Below are 10,334 nucleotides of genomic sequence, written 5' to 3'. Positions count from 1 at the left end.
GTATTCTATTATTTGTTTAAAAAAAATTTTTTAGATTTATTTTGACATTATCATAAACTATATAAATCAGACGACTGGTTTGAGATAAGCTTGAATCTACAATTCCTGCTTTCCAACAGATCAGTGGAAAGCAATCCAAGGCTGTCTGAAGCTCACCACTTCACATAGAGCACATATAAAATTAAATGCAACCGCGGTCAGAAAACTGCGACGTGAACAAATCGACCGCTGAGAAAAGCGGCGCATTTTAATGTTGGCGAATGACAAATTACATCCACGTCGCTGTGAAAACCAGCATGTCTGCTTCCAGTGGTTTCTGTTGAAGTTGTTCTTTTTTCGATGAACTTAAACACTTTATCAAATAAGTCATATTAAAAAAAAAGACGAAGACAAAAAAACAAAAAACAGTCTTCAAATCATGATCATGATTTCATATATTGGGGGGGGGGGAGTCTGATTGCTATGAGAAACGGCTATCAATCCCCTGCTTAAATGAATTAAAAGTAATTAACCCAATTTTTGGAAACCTGAATTAAATTTTTCATTTGTGTCACCCTGACCAACCCCCCCCTCATCCCCCCCAAGAAAACATCAAATATGACGGATTTCCTCAAAAGCTATTTTGCAAAAAAAAAAAAAAAAAGTTGTTCAAAGCAATGCAAATGACACAACTAGTTATGTTTCACTTCTTCTTCATTTATAACCAAGTCGGTTTCAATACCTTGCTTTGCTTAATGAATAAAACCAGTATTTTAATACTGCATTTCATTATTTACTTAGATTATTGTTGATAATGTCGTAGATAATTTGAAACAACCAAAACGGGAAAGGACAGATGAGAATCATCGACACGAATCTCAGATCAATGAGATTCATTCTAGTCCTCAAGTTAAATAAAACCTTCATGACAGACGTACACATAGAAAGTGCTGCTTTAAATATGTATTTGATGCATTCAGAGGCAGCTGGAAGCAAATTGGTGACTGCAAAAAACCAAATTGATGAAAAAGATTATTTATCGCCAGCAGGGGGCGCTGAAGCATTGCTTCATTTTCTAACTGATTTGGATCGAAGGCTCTGGTTTTCGGATAGATTCAGGCGTGGCTTCAAATCTGAAAACCTGTGGATCCACATAAACTGACCTCGACCTCCACTTCACCTCCAGTCTGAATGAATTGTAAAAAAAAAAAATGAAAGAGAGAGAGAGCTGGATGCTGAACTCTAAAAATAATCACCAATCAAATGTAGCTTTAGGTTCGATTCCTGTGTGGCTCACTGCAGAAAATAAGAAGCAAACTAATTGGCGAGCACCATTAGTGTCTAAAAGCTTTGAGACATTGGTACTGATGTATAACATGCTCAAGTGAGACATTTCTTCTTTATAATTGGTAGGAGCCTGCCACCGTGTGTATTGCAGGCTTGGTGAGTTCACATAGTGGCAGATAACTGCTAATGAGCAAGAAAGCATGAAGCATTTAGAGTCAGAAGACAACAAAAAGTCTGATCTAAGTGAAATTCAAATGGCTCTGCAAGAGATTTAAAAAAAAAAAAGAAGTAAATTACACAAAAGTATAGAGCAACAAATAACAACACTTAAAAAACAGCAACTTTCTTCTATGTGCAATATGCCCGAGACACTTCAGCTGGCTCCTCTGTCAGACAATCTTAAGCTTATGAGTGTTGCCTCAACACGCTGCGCAACAGAAGAGAAAATTAGTAAATTAGACTTTCACGAAAAACTATCGATTTCAATAATTCAAATAAAAACCGGCATTCATGTTTCCAATGTTCATTTCTGTTCATTTGATTGTAATAGCTCACAGGTATAATACAAAATCAATATTTGTTCATAAAAGTAGATTAGCACACGTCATTAAAAAAAAGGATTTGCTGTGTCCATGCTGAGGATCTGCACATTCACAGGGGGAAAAAGTTGGCTTGATAGTCGTCCAACAGTCACCGACAACCTCCACAACTGACATGTTAATGGGAAGTTCAGTGGAAGGAAAAAGTGTTGCAAAACAGCAACAAGGATCAATGGAACCTTGAGGGGATTGTGAAGTAAATGTATGAGTTTGAGCGCAGACTGCTTCAACAGCCACCACACACACACGCACCTGCAGGCGGTAGGCCGCAGCTGCCGCATTGCTCGTGTTAAACCGGAGGAAGTCTGAGAAGAAGATGGTGTACAGAAACACCTTAATTTTGAGTTTATTGTTTTCAGTGTAGCTGAAAAAAACTGGACAAGTACGCCCATGCAGGATTAGAAGCGAATGTACGATTCACTGAGGAGGTTTTAGTGTCGGGTTTTGTGTGGATAATGCATCATTATTCCCCACCTACAGAACTAAATATCCGCGGAGAAAACTTTTGTACTAACAAGACAAACGCACGGCTGCAGAGCGTCTGAAAGAGTCTCTAAAATAGCAGCGGTACCGCGGTGCAGTTGTTTCCCCTGAATGCAGGGGGGAAAAGTGGAGGTGCACTTGCCATCTCTCAGGCCCGGCGTACATAGCGCCGCATTGTGAGTTCGGAGACAACCGTTCCTGTAACCCTATTGTGACTGGCAAACACGGGGACATCGCCGTTACCCGCTGGCAATGCTGCAGATGATGAATGATGCTGCGCTGAACTAGTTTAAGAGGAGCATCGCACAATTGTTCATTTGAAAAGGCGCTGCTTCACACGGTGGCCTGGGGAACGGCATGGAAAGTAATATCCATCAACAGCCAGCCAAGCAGCAGCGCCATCAGCAAACACAATTTGGAGCTCAGAAACATTATTGTTTCTCCCTCCGTCCTCATTTCGTCTCACTTCTGCGATGAACTGCCTGAGTGACGCTCGCTTGATGAATATGATGTTCCGGTCGCGATAATGGGAACCTGGTCATTATTGGGAGGAATCGAGTTTGGACGATGGGATGCTGCGTGAAAACAGACAGGTTCTTCTTTCGACGAGCGTCAACGTCGGCGCAAACCATAAAGATTATTCTGCTTCGTTATCCTAATGACTGTTGTCAAACTTTTACGCCCTTGAACACACACATGCTACATAAAAATGAGATAGTGACAGCGAAATACGACTGCAGATTACAATAAAAGCCAAAAAAAAAAAAAGTAATATACAACGATTGGTGTGTAATGAGACACGAAATCAGAAAATTACTTTTGGATTGTGTTTCCCTGGTGCAGGAGCTTTTAAGACAAGTTTGACCTGACGTCTCAAATATATATATATATCTATTTTTTTTTTTACCCCTCCAGGGGGTCTTTTTGTGGGCTCTAGTGTCCCTTACATGACAGTGGGCTGACAGGAAACGGGGAAGACATGCGGCAAATGTCGTCGGGTCTGGGATTCGAACCCGCGACGGACGCGTCGAGGACTCAAGGCCTCCAAATACGGGTCGCGCTAACCGCTACTCCACCACGGCACGCCCTCAAATATATATTTTTAATATTTATTGAAGAATATCCATTACTGTTTCTTGCGATACAGTCTGTGGATCTTGGACATTTTCTCATGTCAAAGTTGGTAACTTCAATATATTTTAGGGGAATTTATTTGACAAACCAACAAAAAATAGTGCATAATTATGAAGTACAAAGAAAACAATGTAAGATTCTCAGTATCTAACGAGTAAAGAGGCCAGCTGTGGGAACAATGAACACAGCAGAATGGTCAGAGATTAAGTTGTGGAGATGTTTAAAGCAGAATTAGGTTATAGGGTTTGAAAATCTCAAATGTGTCAAATGGAGAAACCTACCAAAGACAAGGTCGTCTCCTAAACCTGACAGGCTGGACAAGGAGACGTTTCAGGTTGCAATTTTTAAAGACGCAGCTATGAGCCATTTATCATGGGTAACACAGTGAACCCTGTTGAAATTTCTTGAAGTGTGATGCAGTGGTGTCACAAAACGTGAAATATCCAAACTACATGATCTGATATGTTGCACAACGTCTTTTCAACAAATAATTAAAAGCAATTTGGATAGTGTCATTCAATGGACCTCTTACATTAACCAAAAACAGAATCTCAAAATGCAAAAAATAACCCAATGTCATCAGGATACGGGCGATTATCTCAATTATTTAGCATTCCTCAGCTCAAGGACAAATGAAAGCTTTCCCTCTGCTTCAGAGGTGGTCTTTTGGTGCCCCTCCTTCTGCTACCATCAATTAAATTGCAGGCGATCTACTCAGATTCTGGGCAGGGAAAAAAATCCAGAGCACTTTCATGCAAAACATGCAGTTTAGAAATGCGTCCCATTTCTCAGCAGGACGCCTGGGACTCTTCCCACTGACTGCTTAAAAAGAACAGAAAACTTGTTTAGGGAGTCATATCTTCTAAAGTCGTGCTCGTGACCCCCCCACATCCCTTTCTAATGTAGCCCTGGGTGTAATGCCTTTTCAAAACTGAACTGATTTTCTTCTAGTTGTTGAAAACATCCTTTTTTTTATTACATAAATTGCATATTAAAACATTTCACTGCATTTAGGAAGAACAACACATGTATCCGTAGCCACGTTAGCTAGCAAGTTCCTGACCCTGTTGTCATGTTTGCCATACGTACAATATGTGGGCAGGATTAATACTCGTGTTTAATGTTGAAGAATAAGCGCAAGTGTATTTGCGAGTCTTTTTTTTTTCTTTTAAAGACTTATTTCTGGAGTTAGATGTGATGACTTAAAAGAAAGGTGACATTAACGATGGTTCTCAGTCTGAGTGGATGTTTTTTTTAAGAACTGATGAAGATGTTAAACACGTCATATGTATTGGGATAATAGGACTTCTCTTTCCTATTTTACACATAGATCCTCATCTAACGGGCTCTTCAGATGACACTTATCTCCATATCTTCAGTGAAAATTTGCATCCGCACGCTCAGCTTAACGACGGTGAGCTCACGTCGGGTTATCTCCGTGTCTCATCCACTTCACCAGGAATCGTGGCGTGACGAAATTCAGCGTTTGCTTTCTGCTCGGAAAAGACAGAAACAGGATTTTCCCCCTCCGAAGGCGATCTCACACTTATGAATCAAAGGATTGTTTGTGTCGACTGCAAAACCTTGTAAAAACAAAACAAAACAAAAAAGAAGAAGGAAAGGAGAAAACGGCTCCAAAGAGCGATGAGAGCAATAAATTCCAGCCTGAGGCTTATTGTATAGGAACAACACGATGAATGCTGTCACAACTTTAACTAGGGAATATGTGATTGGTGTATGAACGATGTACGCCATATTGCAAAACGTCTTGATATATCCGTAAAATTGAATGACATCCCAATGACATTGGGTTTAATATATGGCCCAGCTTTGTAGCCATAGCAGCTTCAACCCTTCTGGCATGGAAGGTCAGGGAGTGACAGATTTTGGAGCACTATTTCAACAGAGCATTCATGAGGTCAGGCACTGATGTTGGACAAGAAGGCGAGCATGATGGCTTCGTTCCAAAGCTATCCTGTGAAGCTAAGCTCAGGACTTTGAACTTGGCCGTTTTACCCACTGTTTCCTCCGGAGCTGTTGTGCTCATTTTCTCCTTCTACTCCACACTATTTGGTTTATTATTATTTTTATTTTTTAAAAATATTATTATGAGGCATGGTCACAAAACCTGAAAGCCTCAAGTTAATCAACTGGTTGTTGCTAGGTGATCAAAGAGCGAGTGAGTTAATTGGCACCACCAACCTAGCTTAGCTGGCTGTGAGAGGTTGAGAAGCCGAAGCATTTCTTCTGCCTACATCTCCCAGAATGCCGTGCGGTTCTGTATTGTAGTTCAGTGGAATTTCATTCTATCTGCCATATTTTCTATTGATATTGATCACGTGTTTGTAGCGATATACTGTATATTGCTGCTGATTTACCAAAATGACACCATGCCATTCCTCCCTCCTGCAACGGACATAAAGCCAATTACAATTTATTTATTGAAATTAAAAACCAATTTCTATTTTCAGGTTTTATAACTTGAACTTGCAAAGAGAGAGGCTATTTTTCGCAGCTCAGACACATTCCATTACAAAAAAAAAAAAAAGAAAAAGCTTAAAAACAAACTTCTACCAGCCTATTTCCCTGCACATTCATCATTTAAAAAGTTTTAACATTTAATTTTGAGTTACTGGGAGGCGAACGGGCCACGTGTTGCTCTAGGAAGTGAACTTAATCATTTAGACAGGCGCCTCAACACCTTTCATAACACAGAGCCCTTAAAGCTGAAACAAATTTTGACACCATTAGAGTCGTCTTCGTTTTTAGGCTAATCCCTAAACCTTTTTATTGGGACTCTACGTCCCAAATGCCGATTTTGCACAGCTTCAGATCTTCCATTCGTGCCTCAAGCGAAACAACTCTACTCGGCAGCTTTCAGAGGATAACATCAAAAGGTCTCTGCACGCAGATGAGGGGCTTCATACTCTGATAACTGGCGCTCAGAGAGGCAAAGTGCTTTCTGGGGTTTGTTCATTATCTGTCTACATTACTCATAGCAGCAGTTAAAGTGAGGCTACATGCAAACATAATTAAGTGGATCTTAATTAATGCTTCCCCTCTCTTTCTGTCTCTCCCTGAAACACGCTGAAATGTTTCCTCCACGTTGTTTTTATGAGCAACTGATTTGTCTAATGACATTGTGATCATGTAAATGCTCCGTCCTGTAAAAGGAAACAAATCAGATTAAAGTACAGTCGCTGCGCTCGGAGACGAAAGCCTGCACCAGCCAACCCTCTAATGAATGTACGCGTCTATTCATGGATTTTCTCTTAATAACTTATTTGCCCCGAAGGGAAAAAATATATAATAACCTAAAACGTAGGTGTGTGACGATTCTTACCATTAGCTTGTAATGATTAGGTTTCCAGAGCTTAACGGAAATAATCATTTTAACTGTGCATTAATCAGACGAGGACGAGCAGGTTGAGGGGGAGAAAGAAAAGACGCAGAAATCTGCTAGTAGAAAAATGCACACCTATTTTTTTTTGTTTTAGCTCAATTGTTGCTGGCTTTTTTTTTCTTCTTCTTTTGTCCTCTACTTTGAACAGCACCAAAGCACAAAATCCGCCCACTCCCGTCAGCCCCCTGCCCTAAAGTGGAGTTTTAAATGTTATTCTGTTTGAGTATTTATCCTAAGCAGAGATCATCCCACACGGAAGAAGTGAGCGTCCGTTCCACTGTGTTTTCTTTTGGGTTTTGATCGAGCAGCTTATAAACTGCAAACTGCGTCTCACGTTGGACTTAAACTCCAACATGAGACGCCAGACAAGGTGCACATGTTTAACAGACATGCTCACATGTGGTAAGGCTCTCCTCTGTTTTTCACATGTAGCAAATTGTGCTCTGGATATTCTATAGATGCGCTTTCTGTAGTCACATGTGCAGCACGTTTCACATGTAACTCCACAACACGCTTTCGGCACGCGATCTTCACGTTAAACGTTTTGCAAAAAATTCTTTTCCACCGAGTTTTGTTTTTCTCACACGTGAAACATATTTCACATCATACAGTATTAATCTCCACATGCAAGCCACGTTTTCACACTGCTGTGACTTTTGTCTGCACTTGTCATACATGTTGCCCATGTTGATGCGCAGCGTAGTTTTCACATGTGAAGCACATTTTGCAAGTTATATATTTTGCTTAGGTTTTTTTTTTGTCAAGCTAAATAATTTCCAAGTGGAACATTTTTTAGATTTTGCCGCATGACGTGATTTCCACATATGAAACACGTTCTACCGCGTTGAAACTTTGGTGCTATTTATTTACACTTCTTGCCTGTTCACATGTTAACACATGAAATCTTATCCACATATGTAACACACTGTTCACATTTCAAACCTTTTCTGAAACTGCTTTGAACCGGGTCATTTTTGTTCCCAGCCAATGCACAATACACTCACTTTTATTACACAAATGCAACACATTTCCTGTGAATTTTGTGGCTGACGTGGTTCTAAAAATGTACAAAAGTTGCCGGCTCAACCTTATGCAGTCCAGTTTCGATTCATTTCCCACAGGCAAATTAAATGGCAGCAGACAGAAAAACAAAGGACAGTCACACAAAACGCCAGCAGTTCTTCCCTTAGTACAACACAATTACAAATTCCAGGAGAGATAATCAATCATAAGCAGACACTGCTATTCTCAGATGCCGTTGATGCGCGATAAGCTTGAATTATTGCATGTAGTGCATTAATGTGGATACTGCTTCAAGGATAACGGGAACATCAAGTGCGATTCAGTTCAAAAGCCTGAGAGGAGGTTCAGTCTGCATAGTGCAGACCAGGTGATTTAAGCTTGTTAGCAATGGCAGCAGGAATTACAGAAATCCTGCATACAAATGTCAGACATCCTACAACGGAACAGAGGGAGATCAAACGCACCATAAATTGGGTGTTCAGGACAGCTGAGGATAAATTTAGCCCCAGTTTTTACTCGTTTAGAGTATTTAATCTAGAGCTAGGCTTTGCTGCATTAATGAGCCTCATCAGCCTGTTTTTGCTAGACACAGTAAGAAAACCAACCCAATCTACACAACAGTAACAAGAGAACAAACTCAATAAGGCAATGATTAAATGGGGCCATTAATAAAGTACAAACTTTAAAGGAACTCTGTTTTCGTTAAAAGAAGAGCAGCTGCTGGACCGGTTTTCTCACTGCAATTCGGCGTTTGATTCAAAGTTCAGCTCAGTTTCAATAACAGTTCCTGAGTATTTACAGTTTTTGATTTCTGCGTCCTGAAAAAAAAATTCTGCTAGAATGGGATTCTTGAAAGTCAGCAAGGATGTCTTTCACTTTTCTTTGATCAAATCAATTGTCAGGAAAACGTCCTTGCACCCAGCTATGAAGTCATCCACTACAGCACCCGAGCTCAGTTTCGCTGTGGTTTATTGTCACAACGGCAAACTTCAAAATGTCTCTGTTCTGCTTGAGTGTCGCTGCAAGAATCCATATGAAGAATGAGCAGCAGTGAAGAAAAGGACGCAGCCCCCCGGAGGGGAGCCTGTGGACGAGGAGGACCTGGATGACAGCCCACCGTTAATCCTCACACGTTCTGACCGATCTGACAGGAAGTCTCACAGCCAAGATCTGGATTCAGATGAAACTGTGACTCAAGTTTCTCTGCAAGAAGATGTTGCTGGACGGTTTGAAATGCACAACTACAATCCAAAACAAAGTGGCTGTATGAAAGGAGCAATTTTGCGCTTCATTCATAAGCATATCATGTTTTTTTTTATATTAACATTAGTCTTAAAGTTAATGCTATATGTCAGGGGTGTGAAACTCTCCTTCATTTTGGGCTGTATCAAAAATCTGAATGCTCTTAAAGGGCCGGTTGTGCCATAATGTATTGATAAAACCCATTAAACTGTTAAAATATTGATTGGATTTTGTGATTTTGTATTGTAATCAAAATCACAGATTTTGTGGAATTTTTATGATATTTGCGCTAATGTATGATGTTAAATGTGACTTTTTATTATTCGCCTTATCGATCATGGATGATAACTTGACATCAAGTGAGGCTGAGGGAGCGGTCACTACAGCCCAATGTTTTTGAGAAAAAATTGCAATGAAATCAGAAGAAATGTGAGGATTTGATGATTTTGTGTGAATTTTGTATGTGGAAAAAAAACGGAGGGACTCATTGATGTAATTTGGAGTGTAGAGGGCCACTTAATAAGCTATGGCGGGCCAGATTTGTCCCCTGGGCCTTGAGTTTGATACATGCGCTATATGTGTTATACGAACTTAATTAGACATATCGTCACCTTCCTAAAATAATGGCCAAAGTAATTTTTTTCCTAAACCAATTTTTGTTTTGCCAAAATCACAATCTTTTTTGGGCCAAAATACGATTTATGCAAAATAAATAAAAATAAATAAATAAAATCTTTTGGCAAAAAAACGACTCAGGCCATTATTATATTAGGAAGGTGACCATTTGATAAGCAGGAATTTTGACATACTTTATGTCGAGATCTACCTCTGTTTTTTCTGAAGTTGCCAAAATGACAGTTTTAATTGTGCTAGCCGTGAGCGGACGTTTTCTGTGAATACTTTTCCCTCCATATTCATGTCGGTGTACGTTTGAATGTGTGAACAACGGTGAGTGTGGCTTGGTGAATTTGACTCAAAGTGTAAAAGCACTAGAATGGTCTGAAAGACTTTAAACTCAGTTAAACTCATTCACCATCTGAGATGTTTCAACATAAGCATCACATGTTCTAAATGCACTTTGCCTGGTTTTCACATTGGTACAATTTCATTAACGTGATTAATCTCAACCACGTGAGCACGCCATTTGAACTTCTTAAAAAACACTTCAGATAAACCGTGAAAAC

The sequence above is a fragment of the Xiphophorus couchianus genome, chromosome 20 (assembly GCF_001444195.1).
Source record: "Xiphophorus couchianus chromosome 20, X_couchianus-1.0, whole genome shotgun sequence".
Classification (NCBI taxonomy): domain Eukaryota; kingdom Metazoa; phylum Chordata; class Actinopteri; order Cyprinodontiformes; family Poeciliidae; genus Xiphophorus; species Xiphophorus couchianus.
Note: the sequence above shows the minus strand (reverse complement) of the source record.